This window comes from Hyperolius riggenbachi, chromosome 1, assembly GCF_040937935.1.
Source record: "Hyperolius riggenbachi isolate aHypRig1 chromosome 1, aHypRig1.pri, whole genome shotgun sequence".
Classification (NCBI taxonomy): Eukaryota; Metazoa; Chordata; class Amphibia; order Anura; family Hyperoliidae; genus Hyperolius; species Hyperolius riggenbachi.
Window position 1 is genome coordinate 232,100,561 of NC_090646.1, and position 16,101 is coordinate 232,116,661.

The 16,101-nt window shown below is 45.0% G+C and overlaps 1 long non-coding RNA gene across 4 annotated transcripts in view; it reads right to left on the minus strand.

Moving 5' to 3' along the window:
* LOC137547285 (uncharacterized) overlaps positions 1 to 16,101 on the minus strand; it is a 131,797-nt gene that overhangs the window by 63,673 nt on the left and 52,023 nt on the right. The window contains exon 2 of one of the 4 annotated variants that reach the window (XR_011026551.1): positions 4,816 to 4,938. The exons of the other annotated variants lie outside the window; for them this stretch is intronic. This is a non-coding gene — a long non-coding RNA (uncharacterized lncRNA). The remainder of the gene's footprint in view (positions 1 to 4,815; positions 4,939 to 16,101) is intronic. 4 annotated transcript variants of the gene reach the window in all.

Below are 16,101 nucleotides of genomic sequence, written 5' to 3' on the forward strand. Positions count from 1 at the left end.
TTGGAGAAGATAAGAATATCATCAAGATAAACCAGAACAAATTTCCCCAACACCTCCCGGAATACCTCGTTAATGAGTTCCTGAAAAACGGCCGGAGCATTACATAGCCCGAAGGGCATCACCAGGTACTCATAATGCCCGTCTGGTGTATTAAAGGCCGTTTTCCACTCATCGCCCCTTCTTATGCGCACCAGATTGTACGCGCCCCGCAAGTCTAGCTTAGAAAAGATTTTAGCATCCGTAATTTGAGTGAACAAATCATCTATCAGTGGCAACGGATAGCGATTTTTTACAGTAATCTTGTTGAGACCGCGATAATCGATGCAGGGTCGCAGGCCTCCATCTTTCTTTTTGACAAAAAAGAACCCTGCTCCAGCAGGGGACCGGGACGGGCGAATGAAACCCTTGGCCAAATTTTCACGGATGTACTCCTGCATGGCCAATTTTTCGGGCCCTGACAGATTGTACCAATGACCCCGGGGAGGTACACAACCGGAACGGAGCTCAATGGGACAGTCGAAAGGGCGATGTGGGGGTAACTTATCCGCTGCCTTGGGACAAAATACGTCAGCATATTCCATGTACTGTTCAGGAACCCCCTCCACCTGAACCCTGGTTTGGCCCAAAGTCACCCTCCCTAAACAGTGCTGGTGACAATGATCGGACCATCTGGTTATCTGACCCGTAGCCCAGTCTATTTGTGGAGAATGGACTTGTAACCACGGCATGCCTAGGATGATAGTGGAGGTTGACATATGCAATACAAAAAACTGTAGATGTTCCCCATGCAGTACCCCTAAGGTGACCTTCACCTGCGGTGTCTGTGACAGGGAACGATTCCGTTGCAGAGGGGAATCGTCTACTGCCGTGACCTGAATGGGGGGACTCACTGGAGTGAGAGGAATACCCAACTCCTGAGCAAATTCAGTGTTCATAAAATTAGCCGCTGAGCCCGAATCAATAAAAGCCTTAGTGGCTACAGACTTATTATCCCATGTAATCGTACAGGGGAGAAGCAATCTTTTCTCTTTTTGGGGTGAGAATGGCGTGCCTAGGGTGTCACCCCCCACTACTCCTAGGCAGACTCGTTTCCCAGCTTGTTCGGGCAGTTTCGCTCGACCAATCTGCATTGGTTCGGGCGGAGGCAAGGCCGGAGAGGTTGAGACAGGCGGATAAGGTGTTACTAGGGGAGTAGCGGATGGTGCCGCGTACGAAGTCACCCTGACACGGTGACTGCCCCTAGCCTGCCTCTGATGACGTAGCCTGCGATCAACTCGAATGGCCGATGATATGGCCTGATCAACTGTCTTGGGCTCAGGTACAGTTAACATTAGGTCGGAGACCTCCTCCGATAACCCAGACAGGAAGTAATCTATCAGGGCAAAGTTGTCAAATCTAGCGGTGACGGACCACCTACGGAATTCTGCCGCGTAATCCTCGACCGACCCTCTGCCTTGGCGCAAAAGTTTGAGCTTCCGCTCAGAGGTTGCCGCAAGGTCAGGGTCGTCGTATATCACGGCCATAGCCCTAAAAAATTCCTCAACTGACGTCAGAGCTGTATCTGTGGGAGGCAGATTGTATGCCCAGGTCTGGGAGTCACCGGTTAACAATGTTTTAATAAAAATGACCCGTTGGGTCTCAGTCCCCGATGATCGGGGTCTCAATTCGAAATATGACAACACTCTACTCCTAAAATTACGGAAGTCAGACTTGTGGCCGGAAAACTTATCAGGTACGGGCATACGTATGTCATCACTAGGAGGGGATCGCACCGAATCAACTCGACGTCTGAAGGGTTTGCACAGAGCCTTTAAGAGCATCAATTAAGGCTTTGTGCTGGCCCAGTGCTTGATGGATGTTATCCACCGAAGTGGCAAGCACAGACAGAGGGTCAGCTCGTGCGTCCATCAGTATTTTTGGTCTGGCGTTCTGTAACGATCGGTGAAGCACAGAGAGGACCTGATTACCAGTGATCTGCAGAATCACTGGAAATACAGATGTATACCAGATTATACGTGATCTGCAGTATCACTGATAATCCGATATACTAGCTAACCTCTGTTCACCTGAGTAGAGTGTAGTGTTTGGTGTAACAGTAACACTTTGAGGACTAGGCCTCAGTGCAGCAAGGAGTACTGCACAGATTCCTTCCGCAGACCTGAGCTCTCCAAGACGGGAGAAGTCAGACTGACAGTAGGAAGGACAGACTGAAAGTAACCTTCAGGAGGAAGGATCACTAACAGAGCGAGGAACCGCCTCTAACAGTAAGGTCGGTTCTCGAGGTCAGACAAGCCAGGTCGTACACACACGGACAGATAAAGTACAAGATCAGAAGGCAAAGGCGGAGTCAAAGTACAGGCAGGGTTCAGCAACGGGGCATCAGAAATATCGGGGTACAAAATCAGGAGGCAGAGGCAGAGTCAAGGAATGAGCCGGGGTTCGGCAACAGAGTATCAGAAATATCGAGGTGCAAGATCAGAGTTCAGGAGGATAGTCAAGGCAGGCAAAAGTCATAACAAATAATCACAATCAAACTAGTACTTTAGCTATCAACAGAATCTAGCTAAGTGTAGGATTACAGCTCCAGCTGGTCCCGGCACACTTGCGGATCTGACTACGGATCTGGGTGCTCCCACATGTGTGATCGCACGCCAGACAAAGAGCAAGTGAACAACCAGCAGTATATATACTCTAGGACCTTTCCAGGACCTCCCTAATTGCTGGTCCAATGGGAGCAGTGGAATTTGTCAGCTGACCCAGCTGGTCAGCCGACACCCTTCTAACTGCTATTTAAACTCTGCCTCTGTGCTCGCGCGCGTGTAAGTCTGAATCTTGGTGGACTATCAGTCCCAGCCACACCAGTACTGTTTTGCAATGTATCCAGTGAACTGAGTGCGGGAACCGCCTCCAATGCGGATTCCGCCGTTCCCAATGTGGATTCCGCCGCTCTGCCTAAGCGGCATGCGGCGTTTTTTCCGCGTTGTGACGCCATGCTGGACGCGGAAACAGCCGCCTCGCCTTGAGAGACAGCGGCTTTTCCGCGTTTCATCACACCCACAAGAAGGAGTTTTATTTGAAATAAAATCACGACAGTCTGGATTTATTAAAAAGTCTTTTTAAGCAACCCACATTGGCCTCAATTCACTAAACTTATCTCCTGTCTTTAATAACTCTTCTAGAGTTGTTACCATAGTGATAAGGCATGTAGTATTCAGGAAACATTTTACCCCAGGCAAGCCTAAAGTTAACTCTGTCTTTAAATTAACTCTCCAATCCTTAAAATAACTCCAGAGTTAAAGACAAGCTGTTAATTAGCTGCATGTGAAAATAACTACAGAGGAGGTAAATTAACTACAGAGGAGGTAAATTAACTACAGAGGAGGTAAATTAACTACAGGAGAGGTAACTTAAGGAATGAAGAGGTAAGATAACTCTCTCACGTGTGGAGGTAAGTTTTCTCTTGCCTTATTATCTCTAGCATGATCTTAGTGAATTGAGGCCATTGTGTTCTAATCTGGCCCCGGCAAGAAGATCAAACTTTCACCTATTAATAATAAACACTTTACCTAAGGACCGCGTCAAGCCAATGGGAGTGAATGCGGTGACAGCACCAGGACCGCCTAAAGCCAATTGGCGTCAGGCCCTGGAGCCGGCTACTGCAGGAGATCACGCGCAGGAAATGCACGCATGTCCTGCTTGGGGGGCGGAGCTCCACCCTGCCTTCAGTCTCCGGAGCCGCTTGCTCCTGTGTGTCCCAGAGGACAGCCGTGTCTAATTAGCATGTACAGTGCTGCGATCAGCAGCAGTGCTGTACTCGGGACAGCCGTATGACACGGCTGTCCCCCTGGGACACACAGGAGCGATCGGCAGTGATAGACTGAAGCCTATCACAGCCGATCGCTATGATTGGCTGACTGGGGTAGGGAGATGGGGGGGGGGGGGGATGTAGAATTATACAAAAATGTAAAAAATATTAAAACAATAAACAAATAAGTATTAATTAAAAAAAAACATCTGGGGGCGATCAGACCCCACCAACAGAGAGCTCTGTTGGTGGGGAAAAGGGGGGGATCACTCGTGTGCTGTGTTGTGCGGCCCTGTAGCTTAGCCTTAAAGCTGCAGTGGCCATTTTCACAAAAAAGGGGGGGTTAATCACTGTGGGCCTCAAGTGGTTAAAATGCAGTCCAGGGGCTAAATCAGTTACAAGAATTTGTTTATAAGTATTAGAGTCTTGGAACTCATACCAAGTGGCCCAAATAAGAGTGATCTTTTCTGCTTTGTCTTGGGCTAACAGAATATCTTCCTCTTGGGCTAACAGAATATAAACCTCTTTAAAGCTGGCCAATAACGGTCCAATTTCTAGTGAAAAATCGTTCGAGCGATCAGAAATTCTGATCGGATGAAAAATCGTTCACTACACCATCAACTAACCAATCATTGCTTCCTATCTATCACGACCAGCAAGAAAATCCAAATTTTCGTTCGACGAAAATTCATTCGGGCGACATTTTTTTCACTCGGATTGTGTCCACCAATGGAGATTATTTACAACCAATCCGATCAGAATTTCTGATCGCTCAAACGATTTTTCGCTAGAAATTTGACCGTTAGTGGCCAGCTTTATTCTTTCAACTCTCTGGATCCATTGTCGAATGGTCGGGACTGTTGCAGATTTCCACATGGTAGGATCAGGGCTCGAGCGGCATTTAAAAGGAATGGGATTGAAGATTTTTCTTATAGCTTTTTAAAGATTCAGTAGAACCGTGAAGCAGAAAGGTTTCTGGAGTGAACTGAAGGGAGAAACTGGATCTGCACCTTTTTTAATCTGTTTATTTCTGCCTTCTACTTTGTAGTTTTCTTTCTTCCTCTGTATACAGGTAGTGCCTGACTTATAAATGACCCGCCCAAATCAACAGCACGAAAATGTGAAACTCGATCCTGTGGGAACAAGAAAAAACATTTTTTTTTTCAAAAATACCTTTTATTTTTTGAAAGGGAGGGGGCAGAGGTGGAACAGAGGGGTACACTAAAGGCATGGGAGAACTGAGGTGACACAGAGGGGGACACTGGAGGCACAGGAGGGCATAGGGGAGGTACAGAGGACAGAGATGGCAGTGTGTTTTGACTAATGGACACATTCAGGTTAAGAACGAACCTACAGTCCCTGACTTGTGTGTTAACTGGGGTCTACCCATATTTGAATCTCGTGACTTTAAACCCTTCTCCAGGGATCCCAATAAGTTTAATGAGTGGACCCATGAGAATTTTTCCTGAGTAGGATTCTCACCAGTCAGATCTAAGAACCAATGAAAAGCCTTGGTGGCAGATTCAAAGTTGCTTTATTCCAGGGCTCCCTTCTCTACTTCTTTGCTACTGCTGCAGTACTAGGAACCTCAGCAAATGCATATTTGAATTTGCTTCCAGGACTTGCTATTGGTCTGTGAACTCCCAAATAGGATTCCTTATGCTGGTATAAAGCATCTCTGAATAGGGGAGGAGCCCAGCAGCCCTATGTGGCCACAAAACTGTACAGTATCTTGATAGGTTGTAATTGCCTAATTTGCATGTGGTACTATGTGACAACCATTATACAAGTACAAAGAACTATACATTTAGCGCAAGATAGTGTTTTTGTGTCCTTCTAGTTCTTATAAGGGTCGTTGTGAAAACGTTAGCTCTATGAACAAAGTGTAGGACAATAAAAATGGATCAGTCTACTGAAATCTATAGTACAGCACAGATCTGTCGTTGTCAAGTACAACCTCTCCTATTCTGGCCTTTTACATGTGGGCACTCAGAAATGCAGCTCCCTAATGCTATAATAGCTACTGAGAGCACAACGGGGTTTAGAGGTGCCCAGAGGTAGGTAACACTAGGTCAAAAAACAAATAAAATAGAACAATTGAGGTGGCTAACTACAAGAATGACAAGTTCATATGAATATGATTTTTTTTTAAGTCTTTTTATTGAATTTTCAATAAACAAATAACAAAACAAAACCCAAAACCTTATGTTCCTTAACCCCTACCCACCCCGCAAGTTGTCCCAAACTACAACCCGCTTTAATCCCAAACATGAGCGGCATTATTGAGGCGTGAGACTAGAGATAAGCCTCCAGAACCCCGCATCAGAACATAAAGCAGTTACCTCGCACTAGAGACATTCCCCCCCAATCCCACAAAAGTGATAAACTTTAAACCCATCTTAATTATCCTTTTTATGATATATTAAATATGCAGGTATAAATCAGCACTAAAAGAAAAATAATACTAAGGCAACAATGAACAGGCCATAACACTCTATTGCATTAAGGATAGTCCACCATGAGTGACATATCAGTGGAGTGAACTCTATGTATTATACAGTAAATGGGTATTCTATGCATATTTAATTCAATAATAATATTGTAGCATTTGCGTATGGTAGCAGAATTATGGCAGTGGAGCTGCTTGTGAGCATAGGAATAGAAATATCCTATCTGCAAAACCTGTCATGGTTTTGAAGCAAAGGAGAGGTGTATGGATTGTGAAAAACAGAGAGATGACACCATAGATAGTAGATTCATCTGTTGGTTTGACGAGATCGGCGACGTTCCACCGCCATGTGCTCAAGCCAGTTCATAGCTTCACATGGGGAAGTAAAGAAAATGGTTTTATCCTCATGTACAACCCTCAATTTGGCTGGAAACATCATGCTGTATTGAATTTGTTTTTCTCTGAGGACTTTTTTAACCTCATAAAAAGCAAGCCTTTGTTTTTGGATCTTCACTGAGAAATCTTGATAGATATGAATCTGAGAGTCATTAAATTTTGGGGGATCCTTCAGTTGCCTTGTAGCTTTTAATATGTCATTTTTGTCCCTATAGTTGAGAAATGTAGCTATCAGTGGACGTGAAGGCAGACCAGGCTTAGAGGGGCCTCCAGGAATCATGTGCGCAGGTTCAATAGAGAACGTTCGAGATGGATGGAAGTCTGGTAAAGCAGATGTGATCCATTTTTCCAGAAAGTCCTCTGCAGACGATCCCTCTGACTTTTTAGGTAACTCCACAAATCTCAAATTATTTCTTCTGGATCTGTTTTCTAGATCCGTTAGTTTGGATGTGTGTGCATCAACCAGCTGGTTATGATAGGAGAGCTCAGTGTGAATAGGCCTCACTTCATCTTCCAGGGCCCCGATTCTTTTTTCTGCCTCACTAGTACGCTCTCTCATTTTCTGTAAATCAGCTTTAACAAAAGATAGTTCTGACTGCACGGTGTCAAATTTGCCAGTAATGAAAGATTTAAGCTCAGAAATGGCTTCTAAGAGCTGCAAGCGCGAGGGCTCCTCAGCTGCGTCATCACAAATGTCTGCTTTGCCTGCTTGTGTGTGTTTGTTTCATCTCCCCAGCCTCTGAGGGCTGTGTGTACTCACTGCAATCCTGTTTGTGGGATTCCGAGCATGGAGACAGGCAAGGATCTCTGTCCAGCGGGAGAGTATCATCCAGAGCACTTTGAGCCTGGTCTGAGGAGCGAGGAGAAGCGCCGCTGCCATCTTGAGCAGGGCTGTGAGCGAACTGGGCCAGCTGTTCAGAGACGAGGGTTGCTGAGCCGCAGAATTCTGCATTCTGTGAGGTGGGTTCCGTGCAGAGTGTCTCTGTGAGCTATCCGGGGGCAAAAGCGCCAGCGTCCGAGGCAGAATTCCAGCAGGATAAGCGGGGATTCTGAGGAGCTACGAGCCGCACGTCCTCACAGCGCCATAGTCAGGCCACGCCCTATGAATATGAATTTCAATAAGCACTGGCAACACGTTTTGTGGTGGATCTGTACCCACTTCCTTAGGCCAAATATAGTGCCAAAGGTGTATCCAAGCCAAGAATGGAGTGCCTCTTTACCCCTTTTGTGCTTTTCACCCTCTGTTTAGAGGGGTGTATATTGGTAACTAGTGGCTTTGCCACCAATAGGAACTTTTGTTGTTTTTCCCAAGAGTGCAGCCGTATCCAGTTCCATCTGGAATCTGAGTGGAGTCGGGATTGTTGATCTCCACCTGCCTTCAGTGGTTGGGTGCCCCCTTTGCAACCTGCCTTTGTGAGTACCCTAATTTTCTTTGATATTCACTATTTTTTCTGCGACATACTGAACCATTGGGGCTCCCATTGTTTTGTCTTTTTTAGGGTGTTTGCTACTGCAGCTACTGAGAGATCCTTTTGGGGTCGCTATATTGCATGAATGAAAAGCAGAAAGGTAGTGCATTCCTAATGTTTACTACACATAAGACTCCCCTTAAACTCCAGATGTCAATAGGTTATTTATGCTACCAATGCGTTCATACATACCCACTTTGTCACGACATTTTCAATGCAGCATAGAAATGTATTGATAAAGCACAGATACATACACATGATTTTTTTTTATTCTATATTCATATTAGTGAAAGGAGTATGCTAATGGAAGATCCCTAATGAAAAATTGCAATTAAATGTGAAGGCTGTATCTTTTAAACTTAGTATGACACTGGCAGAAAGAGGCTCCTTTGTCTGCTTTCTATGAAGGGTTGAAATGGTCACAGAGTCATGGAGCTAAGTAATAACCCTAATTACCGCTGCACAATAGTGCGTGTGTTATAGAAATGCACCATCCACTGTCTGACCCAGAGCTCATGTTTTCATCACAGGGTAAAAATAACTATTTCAGCAGCCTGGTACATAAAAGAATTATTAAATGAATATACGGACACACTTGATGGACTAAATCTATAGCGGCAGTTAAAAAGTTCACATAAGACATGGTAGGATTTGTTAATGAGATAATAATAAATAATAAGGATTCAACGACTTATAATATTTGACCTTAAAAACAATTAGTCAAAAATGCCATTTAAAGTAAACCTTACATTTCCCTCACTCAAATAAAAAAGGTCTGCTCTACATAGTGTATATTTTCCACATACTAAGTATCTGTTTATTATTTTAATACTGGCAGACAATGGCCAAATATTTTTAGTAAGTTTGCATAATACTGTGGCTCAGTGGTGTCATTTTTCAAAATGACTATTAACCACTTCACCACCAAGGGCTTTTACTCTAATGGACCAAAGCAATTTTCCCCTGTCAGCGCTCCTCCCTTTCATTCACCAATAGCATTGTCACTACTTAGCAGACAAGAATGATCTATATCTTGTTTTTTCCACCACAAATTAAGCTTTTTTTTGTTGTGGTGATATTTGTTTTCAGTAATTACTTTATTTTCTATTCATTTTAAGAGGAAAACATTGGAAAAAATGAAAAAAAAACCTATTTCTCCAATTCCATTTCCTATAGTTTTAAAATAAACAATGGTACTGTAAATAAAACCCTCACATTTTATTTGCCCATATTTCACAGTTATTACAACGTTTAAATTATGTCCCTAGTACGATGTATGGTGACTATTGTGACAATATATTATTTTGAAATAAAGGTATATTTTTTTCTGTTTTGAGGTTTTTTTTGTACATGATCAATAATTACATGTCTGTATTTACAAAAATAACAGTAATGACATACATAGTAAAAAAAATAAAATAAAGTCCCTAACAACACTATGTATTTTATTTTATAAAAATGCTGTCACATTTTTTTTGTTTGCTTGTTTTTTTTTTAATTATTATTTTGGTAACTATGGGGGGCAGGAGAGTGGGGAAGGAGGGATTAATGTATTTTTTATGTAATGTATTAAGTGTAAAATGTAGTGTAAAAGTTGTTTTACCACTAGATGTCCCCACACACACTATTCTCACAGGACAGGACACTATTCTCACAGGACAGTGTTGTTACAGGAAAGATCATTGGCTTCTCATTGAAGCCACGATCTTTCCTTACAGGCACTTTGATTGGCTCAGGGAACACTTGTTCCTTTTCACCAATCGTGGGTCTATGAGTCCCGACGGGTATGAGCAGCAGGTGCGTGACTGAAGTCTGACAAGATTAGCTGCATGCTTGCTTCAGGTGTGTGATTCAGGCACCACAATAGCCAAATAGATCAGTAGGACTGCCAGGCAACTGGTATTGTTTAAAAGTAAACAAATATGGCAGTCACAATGTGCTTCTTACATCAGGTGTACATTAATAATAAATAACTTGAATAAATTATCCAACACCAATATTCTCAATAATTTTGAATGAAGAACCCTCCATTGCATGGCACAGCTGCTGCATTCCGGCTACACTATGCTGATAAAATTCCATAGCAGGGACTATGTTGGTTATAGTAACTTGTAGAAAGTATGCATAATTATATACATCAGATGGGGGTATTTATTGCCTGTTTAGCAATACTGCATTGTGAGAATATATTTATTACACTAGTTGTTCATTTGAGAATAGTACATTGTGATATATTTGGACGTTAATTTGGACTGGCCATTGCAGTGTAGATTCCCATAGGGTATATTGTAAACTTTGTCTTGTTGAATTTCCATTCAGTGATCTTACATAAAGCATTGGCATAATGCATGCTTATCATTACATTGCTTTCAAGAACACCACCCTGAAACTAGCATGAACAATATGCAGGCTTCCACATAGCGCTGCCATACTCATAAATAGCCAGCAGGCTTTTCTACAGTGGCCACATGCATTGAGGATAAAAGTCGTCATGTTGAATTCTGAAATCATAAAGCTGTGGTTTTGGTGCATGTGCGGAGGGAGGAGAAATAATGAAGCAATCAGACAGCGCACAGCTTGCGTTTCAGCAGAGGATAACACTAAATTATTGATGCAGTGGAAACAGTAGCTGTATGCACAGCATCAATAAATTGGGATTATCCATGTTCCCCCTGGCTGCCTCGCAGATTAATCTCTGTATATTGTGCGGACTTGCAGGCGTGACCAGCACCTTACCCCACTGCACCTCCTTTCAGAGCTGCTGATCTGACTGTGACAAAGAGATTACAATCACAAATGGGACTTATCCTCTTTAATACATTTTAGAAAGACACTAAGGGGATTTATAAAAGCAAAGGAAGGCTGGAAAATATCAGTTTCTGCTCTTTGAATGTATTCCTACCAAAAGACATGCATTTCTTCAAAAGTTTGTGATGTTCTATAACATACACAATATCCCTTTGCTTGTTTTTTTTTTATTATGAACACCTTTACTCTTTGCACACATAAATTAATTAAAAAGGGCCATTTGCAATCAGGGCCGGCCCTAGACTTTTTGCCGCCTGAGGCAAAATTAGAAAAAATCGCCAAGCTGGAGGGGTAGCGGGCAGGAAGGGGGTATTGGGCTTAGCGGTCACTTCCTGTAATGCCGTCCACTTACAATACAGTGGGCGGAAGTGATGTCAGTGGAGCGCACGCTGGAACGCGGAAAAGGTGAGTGATCCCCGCCCGTTGCCTCTTAATCATAGAGCTGAGAAAAGCAAAAGTTTGCTTTCCTAAAACAGAAAGAATTTGGGATAATTCAGGTTGGAGTGAGCTCGAGATGTCTCCCAGGCAACACTGCTGAATATATGCAAATTAACCATTGTACCCTTAGAAGCTAAACACACCTCCAGAACCGCTGGAATGCAATGATGTGTCAGCTTGTTAATTTGTACAGAGCCATAATAATCCAACATGCATACAGACTGTTTCGGATTGTTTGATCCTCATCAGTGCATGGCATGGATTAATTTGACTCTATGGAGTAGGGCTTGTGAATCCGAGAGGCACAGACTAACCAGCAAGCTCATGGTGACCCAGAACTTATTGGAATGTGTAAGGGACCACAATGGTCCTAAAAGCCCCCTTACTAAGATGTTAAGAAAAACAAAAGTTTGCTTTCCTAAAACAGAAAGAATCTGCGATAATAGATAATAATAATAATCATAGAGCTGGAACTTCACTTTTTAAAGCTGGAGGGGAGCGCAGATCGGGGGACCCAGGCGAGGGAGGGGGGGTTCCGACCACCGCTAGGCCCAATACCCCCTTTCTGCCCGCTACCCCTCCAGCTCGCACCCATAGACAGGCGGAGGCCGTCCCCCAGAAATGCCACCTGAGGCAAATGTTTCACCCTGCCTCATGAGCGGGCCGGCCCTGTTTGCAATTCTGGAACATTATTGGGACATCCATGGCTGAGTGCCAGCTTCCTCTTTAAAGGATACCTAAAGTAAAAGGGATATGGAGACTGTCCTGCTGATCCTCTGCCTCTAATTCCTTTAGTCATAGGCCCTGAACTAGCATTTAGATCAGGTGCTCTGTCTGTGGCTAGATTAGCCATGTGCTTGTTTCGGGTGTGTGATCCAGATATTACTGCAGCTGAAGGGATCAGCAGGGTTACCAGGCAACTGGTATAGTTTAAAATGAAATAAATATGGCAGCCTCCATATCCCTTTTACTTCCGTTTTCCCTGTATTTACTAAAAAGAGGTTTCGCACTGCAGGTGTCTGCACACAGCCACCAATTCAATAACCTTAAAGCAGCAGGGACAGCCATACTATCCCAGAAAAAAAACATTTACTGTATAAGTAGACCAATTACTTGTTCTACTTACATAACATATGTATTGTACTGTCCACATTTTGATTTCAGTGAATTCTATATAGTAAATAAAGAGTAAACTTTTCCAGGCATTTCCATGTTTACTGCCTCTGATTGAAGTCAAACCTTATATAATTTCCTCCTTTAGGGCTAATTCACACTACAAGAGCTCTTCTAAGCACTGTGATTTTAAAAGCTCTTGCTAATGTTATCCTATGGATGTGGTCTCACTGGCAGTGATGCTTGTTTCAAAGGAATTTTTCCACTATTCGACTGCCGAATCCGAAGCCGTGACCGATTTTCAATCACGGTATTCGGCCACGAGGCAAACGTGATTAGAAATATTCAGGCCGTGCTCACGCTCGTGATCGCGGCAAAAAGCCATGATTAAATAGGTCGTGATTGGGTGGAAATGGCGTCTCTGGGCCAATAAGAGGCCCCCCAGCCAGACCCTAGCAACCAATCATGGGCGGGGAGGCTATGCCCTCCCCTCCTGTATATAAAGCAGTGGCCATCTTAAAAAGCTTCGTCCTTGCTAGACTGTGGCACTGAGAGGATCATCTCCAGGCCATTTGTTGCTAAAGCAAGCGCGTTTTGTCCTAAAAACATAGCGTTTTTACTCCCAACAGTCCTCTTATACTGTAGTATACTGTATACTTGTATTCAGCTAGCTAGCCAGAGAGTGATTACTTAAGTTAGTTGTAGTCAGTGTAGTTCAGTGAGAGAGTGTACTGATTGATTGCTGTGCTTAGTGCAGTGCAGGCAGGCTTCACTGATTCTATCTACTACTGCTTTATTACTGACTGTATACTTGTATTTAGCTAGCCAGTGAGTGATTACTTAAGTTAGTTGTAGTCAGGAGGGGAGCGATCTTCGCATGCTGCTCCAGTTTGGCATCCCAGAATGGCAAATCCCTAACCGCCATTACTTTTCGAGGACAGCCATCCAAGCACTGCACAAGTTTGTGGTGGAAAACATGGCCGGTTCGCTCAACTACGCCGTGGGCGAGCGGGTCCACATCACCATGGACTCGTGGAGTAGCCGATTTGGTACAGGCCGCTACCTATCCTTTATGGCGCACTTGGTGACATTAGTGGAAGGGGGAGGACAAGATCGCAGTAGCCCAGTTGGTGGTGCCACCACACGGGATCAGGGGAGGATGCCGCAGGTTCCTCTGATCCCAGTGCCTCCACACCCCGCAAGCAAGCCCGCCTCAGCAGCAGCAGCGCTAACCACTGCTGAAAGTAGTCAGCCTGGAGATGGAAAAACTTACGGCCACCAACATCCTGGCTGCCCTCAGGCTGCAGGAGCGGAGGTGGCTGACCCCCAGAGGCCTGGAAGTGGGGTATGTGGCAGCCGATAATGGGGCCAACCTGGTGGCCGAAGTGCAGCAGGGAAACCTCCAGCACATCCCCTGCATGGGCCATGTGCTTAATTTAGTGGTGCAGCGCTTCCTGCACACCTACCGCGGAATAGGCATTCTGCTGGATGTTTCCCGGAACGTGATGCGCCATTTCTGCCTCTGCAAATTTGGCCAACCTGCAGCGGAGCCTGGACCTGCCATCACACCGGCTAATTATTGATGTCCCAACTCGCTGGAACTCAACTGTTGCAGCACAGGGCGGCTCTTACCAAGTACATATGTAGTGAAGAGAACCAGCAACTCCAAGTGATCATCACTGCAGCTCAGTGGACACAGATGCAGCAAGTGTGCCTGGTCCTGAGTCCCTTCCTGCAGGGAACCAAGATAGTGAGCCGGGAGCGGGCATCCGTTTGTGAGTGGGTACTTTTGGTTTGCCTGCTGGACAGGGCAATGTCTGATCTAATGGAAGTGGGGGAGGCAGCCCTGAGGCAGCTGGATCAGGAGCAGGCAGCACAATCCACCTCACAGGAGGAGGACTCAGAGATAGTGGAGGAGGAGGAATTGGAGGTCCCTAACCTGAATGCTGGGTGGAAGCAGCAGAGAGCCGCTGGGTGGCGGACTGAGGTAGAGGACACTCAGCAGGAAACTGAGGTGGTGGACACTCGGCAGGAAGAGGATGACGAGCGTGTCCTCGGGGACGAAGATCGTGTTGCCAATGCCCACCTGTTCCCCATGGCTGCGCACATCTTGCACTGCCTTCGCAGGGACCCCCGGGTGATCCAGATGCTTGAAAGGGAGGACATCTGGATCACCTTGATGCTGGACCCGTGTCTAAAGGGGAAGCTGGGGGAGTTTATGTCGCCATCCACCACCCAGCAATGCACAAGGGAGTTGCAGGAGGCCCTTGTGCGCAGACTCTTGCAAGCATTCCCCCAGCCTTCCACCCCCACTGTTGCTGTTCGGCCAACCCAGCAACAGGTGCCTGCGGCCACCACCAGCAGCAGCCAGCACCCTGGAGACCTGATGAGCCTAAGCAAGAGCCTGTATGCAGTGTAGCCGCCCAGAGCAGAGGTGCCAGCAGACACAGCATCCTCCTCCAACCAGCACCAGCAGTGACTGACCAGCATGGTGTCAAACTACATGGGGTCATTCAGCGGGCTTGACACCGACAGCCCCGTGGACCCCATGGAGTACTGGGTCAAGAGACTGGACATCTGGAGGGAGCTTGCCCAGTAAGTCCTGTCCTGCCCCCCTTTCAGTGTCCTCTCCGAGAGATGCTTTAGTGCGTCCGGTGGCCTGGTCACTGAGAAGAGCTCTCGGCTGTCCGGTGACAATGTGAACAAACTCACCTTCCTCAAAATTAACCAGGCTTGGGTGCAAGGTGAGTTCTTGGCCCCTGCTGTCGTCCACAGGGGGACATGAAGTGGCTGCTGCAATTTTTTATCAATACCTGCCTTTCCAAAGCAAGTTAGAACCTGCCTGGTACTCATAATTGGCTATATTGCTATCGATGCAAGAAAAAAAAAACATTTACAAAAACCTCTCTGGGTGTTTTTGTGGCGTCGCCCACTCATCCTCCTCCAGTGGTACCACCACCGCCAGGTATCATTGATACTCGCCATCACCTCTGCATTTGATTAAAGTGTATTTCCCTGTTTAAAAACAATTATTACCAATTCATAGCCCCATTTAAAGTGTTTATTTAACTTTAAAATCCATTTTCTCAAAAACTAAAAGTTCTTTTTGCAATTTTTTTTGTTTAAGTTGTAGCCCTTTATTCATGCAATTTGGGGGATTATAGAATGCATGGGGGGCTTTAATAATAGCTTAAACATTATTCCGTGATCACGGCCGTGATTAGGCGTGATTGCCTCATTCATGGGAAAATTCCAAGTCAAATTCGGGAGTCCATCTCAAATCCGGAAATTAATCATGCTGTTTCCAGATTTTTTTTCAATCACGGCCGAGTAGCCGAATCAGTGATTGGGGGGTATCCGAGCATCACTGCTCACTGGAGCAAAGTGATTTTGTAAAAATCCCTCAGAGCATTGCATTACCAAGAGTTTTTTAGATCTCTAGTGCTCTTGTAGTGTAGGTCAGCCCTTACTCTTTTTTTATCCTACAAACTGCACTGTCATATTTAGTTTGCTTTGTAAACACATGTGAGCACAGCATAGACCATATTTCAGCAGCTTCTGCAGAGGGGTGAGGTGTATTTCCCTTTTCAGCCTCATGTTACACTAAACTGCCCTCAGCCAAT